The sequence below is a fragment of the Manis javanica genome, chromosome 1 (assembly GCF_040802235.1).
Source record: "Manis javanica isolate MJ-LG chromosome 1, MJ_LKY, whole genome shotgun sequence".
NCBI classification, from domain to species: Eukaryota; Metazoa; Chordata; class Mammalia; order Pholidota; family Manidae; genus Manis; species Manis javanica.
Genome location: NC_133156.1, coordinates 6,838,403 through 6,847,177, shown reverse-complemented (window position 1 = coordinate 6,847,177; position 8,775 = coordinate 6,838,403). Strand labels below are relative to the sequence as shown.

Sequence of the window (8,775 nt, the reverse complement as noted above, 5' to 3'; positions counted from 1 at the left end):
TGTAAGTTCTTTATATATTTTGGATGTTAACCCCTTGTTGGATATGTCATTTACAAATATATTCTCCCATACTGTAGGATGCCTTTTTGTTCTGTTGATGGTGTCCTTTGCCGTACAGAATCTTTTTAGTTTGATGTAGTCTCATGAGTTCATTTTTGCTTTTGTTTCCCTTCCTCGATGAGACGCGTTCGGGAAGAAGTTGCTCATGCATATATTCAGGAGATTTTTGCCTATGCTGTCTTCTAAGAGTTTTATGGTTTCATGACTTACATTCAGGTCTTTGATCCATTTTGAGTTTACTTTTGTGTATGGGGTTAAACAATAATCCAGTTTCATTCTCTTACATGTAGCTGTCCAGTTTTGCCAACACCAGCTGTTGAAGAGGCTGTCACTTCCCCATTTTATGTCCATGGCTTCTTTATCATATATTAATTGACTATATATGATTGGGTTTATATCTGGGATCTCCAGTCTGTTTCACTGGTCTATGAGTCTGTTCTTGTCCCAGTACCAAATTGTCTTGATTACTGTGGCTTTGTAGTAGAGCTTGAAGTTGGGGAGCATAATCCAGTCAGCTTTATTCTTCCTTCTCAGAATTGCTTTGGCTATTTGAGGTCTTTGTGGTTCCATATGAATTTTAGAACGATTTTCTCTAGTTTGTTGAAGAGTGCTGTTGGTATTTTTATGGGAATTGCATTGAATCTATAGATTGCTTTAGGCAGAATGGCCATTTCGACAATATTAATTATTCCTATCCATGAGCATGGTATGTATTTCCATTTATTGGTATCTTCTTTAATTTCTCTCATGAGTGTCTTGTAGTTTTCAGAGTAAAGGTCTTTCACTTCCTTGGTTAGGTTTATTCCTAGGTATTTTATTCTTTTTTGATGCAACTGTGAATGGAACTGTTTTCCTAATTTCTCTTTCTGCTAGTTCATCATTAGTGTATAGGAATGCCACAGATTTCTGTGCATTAACTTTGTATCCTGCAACTTTGCTGAATTCAAATATTAGATCTAGTTGTTTTGGAGTGGATTCTTTAGGGTTTTTTATGTACAATATCATGTCATCTGTAGACAGGGACAATTTAACTTCTTCCTTGTCAATCTGGATGCCTTTTATTTCTTTGTGTTGTCTGATTGCCATGGCTAGGACCTCCAGTACTATGTTGAATAGAAGTGGGGAGAGTGGGCATCCTTGTCTTGTTCCCGATCTTAAAGGAAAAGCTTTCAGCTTCTCACTGTTAAGTATAATGTTGGCTGTGGGTTTGTCATATATAGTCTTTATTATTTTGAGGTACTTGCCCTCTATACACATTTTGTTGAGAGTTTTTATCATGAATGGATGTTGAATTTTGTCGAATACTTTTTCAGCATCTATGGAGATGATCATGTGGTTTTTGTCCTTCTTTTTGTTGATGTGGTGGATGATGTTGATGGATTTTCGAATATTGTACCATCCTTGCATCCCTGGAATAAATCCTGCTTGACCATGATGGATGATCTTTTTGATGTATTTTTTAATTCGTTTTGGCAATATTTTGTTGAGTATTTTTGCTTCTGTGTTCATCAGGGATATTGGCATGTGATTTTGTTTTCTTGTGGTGTCTTTGCCTGGTTTTGGTATTAGGGTGATGCTAGCCTCATAGAATGAGTTTGTAGGTATGCCCTCTTCTTATAATCTTTGGAAAACTTTAAGAAGGATAAATATTAGGTCTTCACTAAATGACAAAATTCAGCAGTGAAGCCATCTGGTCCAGGAGTTTTGTTCTTAGGTAGTTCCTTGATTACCAGTTCTGTTTCATTGCTGATAATTGGTCTGTTCAGATTTTCTCTTTCTTCCTTGGTCGGCCTTGCAAGGTTGTACTTTCTAGAAAGTTGTCCATTTCTTCTAGATTATCCAGTTTGTTAGCATATAATTTTTCTAAGTATTCTCTAATAATTCTTTGCATTTCTGTGGTGTCCATAGTGATTTTTCCTTTCTCATTTCTGATTCTGTTTATGTGCGTAGACTCTCTTTTTTCCTTGATAAGTCTGGCTAGCGGTTTATCTATTTTGTTTATTTTCTCGAAGAACCAGCTCTTGCTTTCATTGATTCTATTGTTTTATTCTTCTCAATTTTATTTATTTCTGCTCTAATCTTTATTATGTCCCTCCTTCTACTGACTTCGGTTTGCATTTGTTTTTCTTTTTCTGGTTTCATTAATTGTGAGTTTAGACTGCTCATATGGGATTGTTCTTCTTTCCTGAGGTAGGCCTGTATTGCAATATACTTTCCTCTTAGCACGGCCTTGGCTGTGTCCCACAGATTTTTGCGGTGTTGAATTATTGTTGTCATTTGTCTCTGTATATTGCCTTATCTCTGTTTTTATTTGGTCATTAATCCATTGGTTATTTAGGAGCGTGTTTTGAAGCCTCCATGTGTTTGGCAGATTTTTCATTTTATTTGTTTAATTTATTTCTAGTTTCATATGGCCTGAGAAGCTGGTTGGTACAATTTCAATCTTTTTGAATTTACTGAGGTTCTCTTTGTGGCCTAGTATATGATCTATTCTTGAAAATGTTCCATGTGCACTTGAGAAGAATGTGTATTCTGCTGCTTTTGGGTGTAGAGTTCTGTAGATGTCTGTTAGGTCCCTCTGTTCTAATGTGTTGTTCAGTGCCTCTGTCCCTTTACTTTTATTTCTGTCTGGTTGTTCTGCCTTCAGAGTGAATGGAGTGTTGAAGTCTCCTGGAATGAATGCATTGCATTCTATTTCACCTTTTAATCATGTTAATATTTGTTTCACATACATAGGTGCTCCTGTGTTGGGCACATAGATATTTCTAATGGTTATATCTTCTTGATGATTTACCCCTTTATCATGATGTAATGTCCTTCTTTGTCTCTTGTGACTTCCTTTGTTTTGAAGTCTACTTCGTCTGATACAAGTACTGCTACACCTGCTTTTTTCTCTCTATTAGTTGCATGAAATATCATTTTCCATCCCTTCACTTTTAGTCTGTGTATATCTTTGGGTTTCAAGTGAGTCTCTTGTAGGCAGCATATAAATGGGTCTTATTTTTTTATCCATTCAGTGGCTCCATGTGTTTTGATTGGTGCATTCAGTCCATTTACATTTAGGGTGATTATCAATAGGTATGTACTTACTGCTATTATAGGCTTTAGATTCGTGATTACCATTAGTTCAAGGTTAACTTCCTTACTATCTAAGAGTCTAACTTAACTCACTTAATATGCTATTACAAACACAACCTAAAGGTTCTTTTCTTTTTCTCCTCCTTTTTCTTCTTTCTCCATTCTTTATATATTAGGTATCATATTTCATACTCTTTGTCTATCCCTTGATTGACTTTGGGGATAGTTCATTTTGTTTTGCATTTGCTTAGTAACTAGCTGTTCTACTTTCTTTACTGTGGTTTTATTACCTCTAGTGACAGCTATTAATCCTTAGGAACACTTCCATCTATAGCAGTCCCTCCAAAATACACTGTACAGATGGTTTGTAGGAGGTAAATTCTCTCAGCTTTTGCTTATCTGGAAATTGTTTAATCCCTCCTTCAAATTTAAATGATAATCTTGCTGGAGAAAGTAACCTTGGTTCAATGCCCTTCTGCTTTGTTGCATTAAATACATTGTGCCACTCCTTTCTGGCCTGTAAGGTTTCTGTTGAAAGTCTGATGATAGCCCAATGGGTTTTCCTTTGTTTGTGATCTTTTTCTCTCTCTGGTTGCTTCTAAAAGTCTGTCCTTACTCTTTGATCTTTGCCATTATAATTATTATATGTCTTGGTGTTGTCTTCCTTGGGTCTCTTGTGTTGGGAGACCTGTGGATCTCCATGGCCTCAGAGACTATCTCCTTCCCCAGATTGGGGAAGTTTTCAGCAATTACCTCATCCAAGACACTTTCTATCCCTTTTTCTCTCTCTTCTTCTTCCAGTACTCCTATAATGCAAATATTGTTCTGTTTGGATTGGTGACACAGTTCTCTCAATGTTCTTTCATTCTTAGAGATCCTTTCTTCTCTCTGTGCCTCAGCTTCTTTGTATTCCTCTTTTTTGTTTCTATTTCATTTATCATCTCCTCTACCATGTCTAATCTGCTGTTAATACCTTCCATTTTACTCTTCAACCATTGGATCAGTGACCAGAATTCATTCCTGTTTTCTTAAATATCTTTCCATACCTCCATGAGCATGTTGATGATTTTTTTTTTGAACTCCCTTTCAGGAAGAGTCATGAGGTCCATGTCATCTTTCTCAGGAGTTATATTAATTTTACTTTGAACCAGGTTCCTTTGGCATTTTATATTTTTATATGGCACCCTCTACTGCCCAGAAGCTCTACTCTCTGGAGTTGCTCAGCCCCTGAAGTAATGTCAGAGGTTGCAGGGGAGCGGTACTGGTGCCTGTGGGGAGGAAAGAGCTGTTCCCTGCTTCCTGGCCGCTATGCCTGTCCCCTCTGCCTGAACCAGTGGGCCGAACACACAGTATAAGCCTCTATGCATTTGTAGTTGCTGTAGACAGATCTTCCCCGTGGTTTGCCTAATGCCAGGATAGGTTTTTGCCAGTTTGAGAGCCAGGTGGGGCTGGCCAGGAGAAAGGTGCAATAGGCTGTGAATCATGGAGGGTGTCCTTGGAGCTGTGTAGCCTGCCAGGGAGCTGGAGCACCTGGAAATCGTGAAAGCTCCCAACCTGCTGGGCAGAGTGCACCCAGACAATTTTGTTTACCTGTGCTTTTTACTGAGCAGTAAGCTCTGTGCAGTCCTCACCCCTTTAGCATCCCTCTTGGTAAGGGCTTTCTTGTTAGGAAGTCTCTCAGCCTGCCCACCTTTCTTTTGTCCCAGAGCAACCGGATATGGATCCCTGCTTTCCACAAGCAGCTGGAATCTCAGCCTCTCCAGGGATTCTGCCTGTCTTAGCTTTCCAATCCCCTAATCACGAGAGTATCATGAAAGCACCATGAAATGTAGGTTTGTGCTCCCAGAGCAGATCTCCGGAGTTAGGTATTCAGTAGTCCCAATCCTTCCACTCCCTCCCTGCTCTGTTTCGCTTCCTCCCACCAGTGAGCTGGGGTGGGGGAAGGGCTTGGGTCCCATGGATCCACAGCTCTGGTACATTACCCTGTTCGGTGAGGTCTGCCCTTTTATTCAGGTGTATGCAGTCTTGCACAGTCCTCTTTCCTGTTGCTCTTTCAGGATTAGTTGTATTAATTATATTTTCGTATTTCATGAGGTTTTAGGAGGAAGCCTCTGTCTCACCTCTCACGCTGTCATCTTTTTCTGTACTTCAGTGATACTTAAAATATATATATATATATATATATATATATATATATATATATATATTTACCATTGTTAAAAAGAAATACAGCCACCTAACATGGAGTCATTTCTAGAACAAATCACCAAAGTGGGGTTTAACACCCAACCTAATTGCAGTTTCAGCCTGCAATATTAAACCAATTCCACCCAGAGTGAAATTTTAAACCAATCAGGTTGGAATTCCTACTGAGGTCATCTGCATAAGACACCCTCCTCCTTCTAAGTGAGGATGACCTTACTTGAAACCATCCCTGATGTTTTCTTTTGCTAATAACAGCTTGCCCTACCCTTTTGTGTATAAAACCCTGCCATTTTCTAACTCCTGTAGCATTTCTCTACTTGCTAGGTGGCCTGCTGCACAACTGTAAGTCCGGGGAGAGGAACTCCCAGGGCAAAATACCTCTAAAAACCGAAATCAGTCAAACGCAGAAATAAAGTTTAAAACGCATTTATTGCTTTCAAACTGCTTTCCAGGGCCATCTCTCTCCTCTGCTCCTGAAGAAGCAAGCAAGCCAGCCCTTTCCTTTAAACTCTCAGGTTCAGACATGCCCTCCCACTAACATGGAATTGAACTTCTCTCCACCCTTGAGGATATGCAAATGCACTAAAGCAAGGCGAGATAATCTGGAAATGTCACAATTTTACCCACAACAATTCATGAACTGCTTAATAAACCCAATTAGATCTATAAATTTGCTTGATCGCATTTTGTTTTTTAACAGCATGTTAACCACTTTAAGGACACATTTTGGTAGCATGAAGGAAAGTCCCACTGTCATACAGGTAATCTCAAGGACTCTTCATCTTGTAAAAATGAAACTACCCTTTAGACAATCCTCCTTTACCCTCTTCCTTCAGCCCTTAGCAACTACTGCTTTTATCTCTATGAATTTGACTACTATAGATATCTCATTAAATGAAATCATACAATATTTGTCTTCTTGTGACTGGCTTATTTCACTTAGCATAAATGAATCCTTGTTAGAGACTGAACTGTGTCCCCCCACCAATTCATGTTCTGTAGTACTCACTATCTCCGAATGTGACTGTATTTGACCACAAGGCCTTTAAAAAGGTAGTTAAGGTAACATGAGATCGTATGGGTGGGCCCTAATCCTACAGGACTAGAATCCTTATAAGAGGAGTTCAGGACACAGATATACCCACACACAGAGGAAATACTATGTGAGGACACAGAGAGAAGGTGGGTGTCTATAAGGCAAGGACAGAGGCCTCAGGAGCAGCCAAATCTGCCTCGACCTTGAACTTCTAGCCCCCAGAATTATATGAAAATTAAGTTCTATTATTTAAGCCACCCAGTCAGTGGTATTGGCACACCTTGAAGATATTGTGGGTTTGGTTCCAGACCACTGCAATAAAGCACATATCCGAATGAAGTGAGTTAAATGAATTTTTTGGGTTTCCAAGCACATATGAAAGTTGTACTTACACTATACTGTTGTCTACTAAGTGTGCAAAGCTATGTGTAAAAAAAGCAATGTACATACCTTAATTAGAAAATACTTCATTGTTAAAAAACGCTAACCATCATCTGAGCTTTCACCAAGTTGTAATCACTGATCACAGATCACCATAACAAATATAGTACCAGTGAAAAAGTTTGAAATGTGAGAACTACCAAAATATGACACAGAGACAGTGAGCAAATGCTGTTGAAAAAATGCTATTACTGGACCCCAAAGATTTCAATGTTATAGAAATGTTGAACATTGAACTCAGAAGAAAGCTGGCAGAGTTTATTAGAGATAGCTTGTGTGCAAGGAAGCCAGCAAGAAGGAGGAATGCTGAGCTGCTCAAAGGGGTTGTACATGGGGCTCCGGAGGGCAGTTTCAGAAGGCGAGGGGCCGGGAGGAATGGCATTGGTGACTTATCTCGTGATGTTACCTCCATCTTTCAGCTTCTGTTGGTGCCACTTCACCGTCAGCAGATGTTGACTCACTGGCCTTCCCAGAACCTGGTCAGGGACCTCTGTCTTCAATGTTTCTATAAGATAAGCTGACACAAAAGAATTTTTGTAATTTTTCTTTCTCCCCCAAGGTAATGATTCTTCTCACTAAAACAGACTGGCCATTGATTCTTGGGAGTGTTTGTTTGGATTTTAGATAAAGTCAGACTATAAATTCTTTTTTTAAAAAAAAAAACAGTCTAGGAATTTTACCTTTAAACCTTTAACGTAATTTTAAATGGAGGAGGTTTAATTTAAAATAGACTCCCTCTTGCGCTTCGCTGTGCCGGCTCACTTTCAATGCCAACAGACGTGCTTGGTACAGGGTTCCACAAACCAATCTGTAAAACACACAATATCTGTAAAGCACAATAAAATGAGGTATGCCTGTATTTGTTATGACAGCCCAAACAAACTAATACAGTTTTTAGGATGTATCCATGTTGCAACAAATCAAAATCTATATTTGAAGACAGAATATTTCATTGTATTTATGTGTGTTTCTCATTTTATCTATCCATTTATCCATTGACGGGTGCTGGGTTCCTTCCACCTTTTGACTATTGGAAGTAATGGTGCTATGAACATGGAGGTACAAATATATCTTTGAGATTCTGCTTTCAGTACTTTTATATACCCAGAAGTGTAATTCCTGGATCGTATGGTAATTCTATTTTTAATTTTTTAAGATACTGCTATACTCCTTTCCATTCTTGAAAAAGAAACAGCAGGCCCAAAATGGAATCATTTGTCCCCACAACAGCAAACCAAGACTTAATTGTTATTTCAACCTTCCTCCAGAATGTGACTTTTAACCAGTCAGTCTGGAATATCCTGATCAGCACCATGGAGGTAATCAGCAGGACAGACCCCCACCCTTCCCCAAAGAAAGGTGACCTTGCTTGAGTCAATCCTTTCTTTTCTTTTGCTTGTAACTTTCTTGCCCTGCTCCATTTTGTCTATAAAAGCAAATTTTTATATATTTGCCATTTTTTGCAGCTCTTCTCTACTTACCAGATGAGATACTGTCTGATTCATGAATTGTTAATAAGCCACGTAGGTCTTCAAATGTACTTGGTTAAATTTTGTTTCTTAACACTGTTGTTGGCAGTTCAGCTGGGGAGATCTCCCTGTGCACTAGGTGAGACCTTAACCTAGGAAAAGAGCTCTTGACTCTGACTGAGGAAGAATTCATGAGCAGGTAGAGCTGGTATAAGTACAAAGCAGTTTAATAAGGCAGAAGTACGCACTCAGGGAGAGAGCGTGGGAACGTGCTGGAGAGGAGTGGCTTGGGTTGGGTGTTCTTACAGCTGCAGTTTAAGCAGGGGTTGCAATATTTTTTCTCAGAAAAGGGAGGGAATTTCCAGGAAATGAGGTGATGCTCTCTTTTTGTCCTTAGTTGGTCTGCCTCAGAACAGTCATGGTGCCAAGGGGTGTGACTTTTAGTATGCTAATGAGTGTATAATGTACTCTGAGGTGAAGTCAGGG

The 8,775-nt window shown here is 39.1% G+C and overlaps 1 long non-coding RNA gene across 1 annotated transcript; it reads right to left on the bottom strand.

Moving 5' to 3' along the window:
• Window positions 1–7,097: 7,097 nt before the first annotated feature.
• LOC118972230 (uncharacterized) lies at window positions 7,098–8,505 on the bottom strand. Its single transcript, XR_005061068.2, has 3 exons — window positions 8,302–8,505; window positions 7,501–7,628; window positions 7,098–7,337 (listed from the first exon to the last, which is right to left on the bottom strand). It is a non-coding gene; the product is annotated as an uncharacterized lncRNA (long non-coding RNA).
• Window positions 8,506–8,775: the final 270 nt, after the last annotated feature.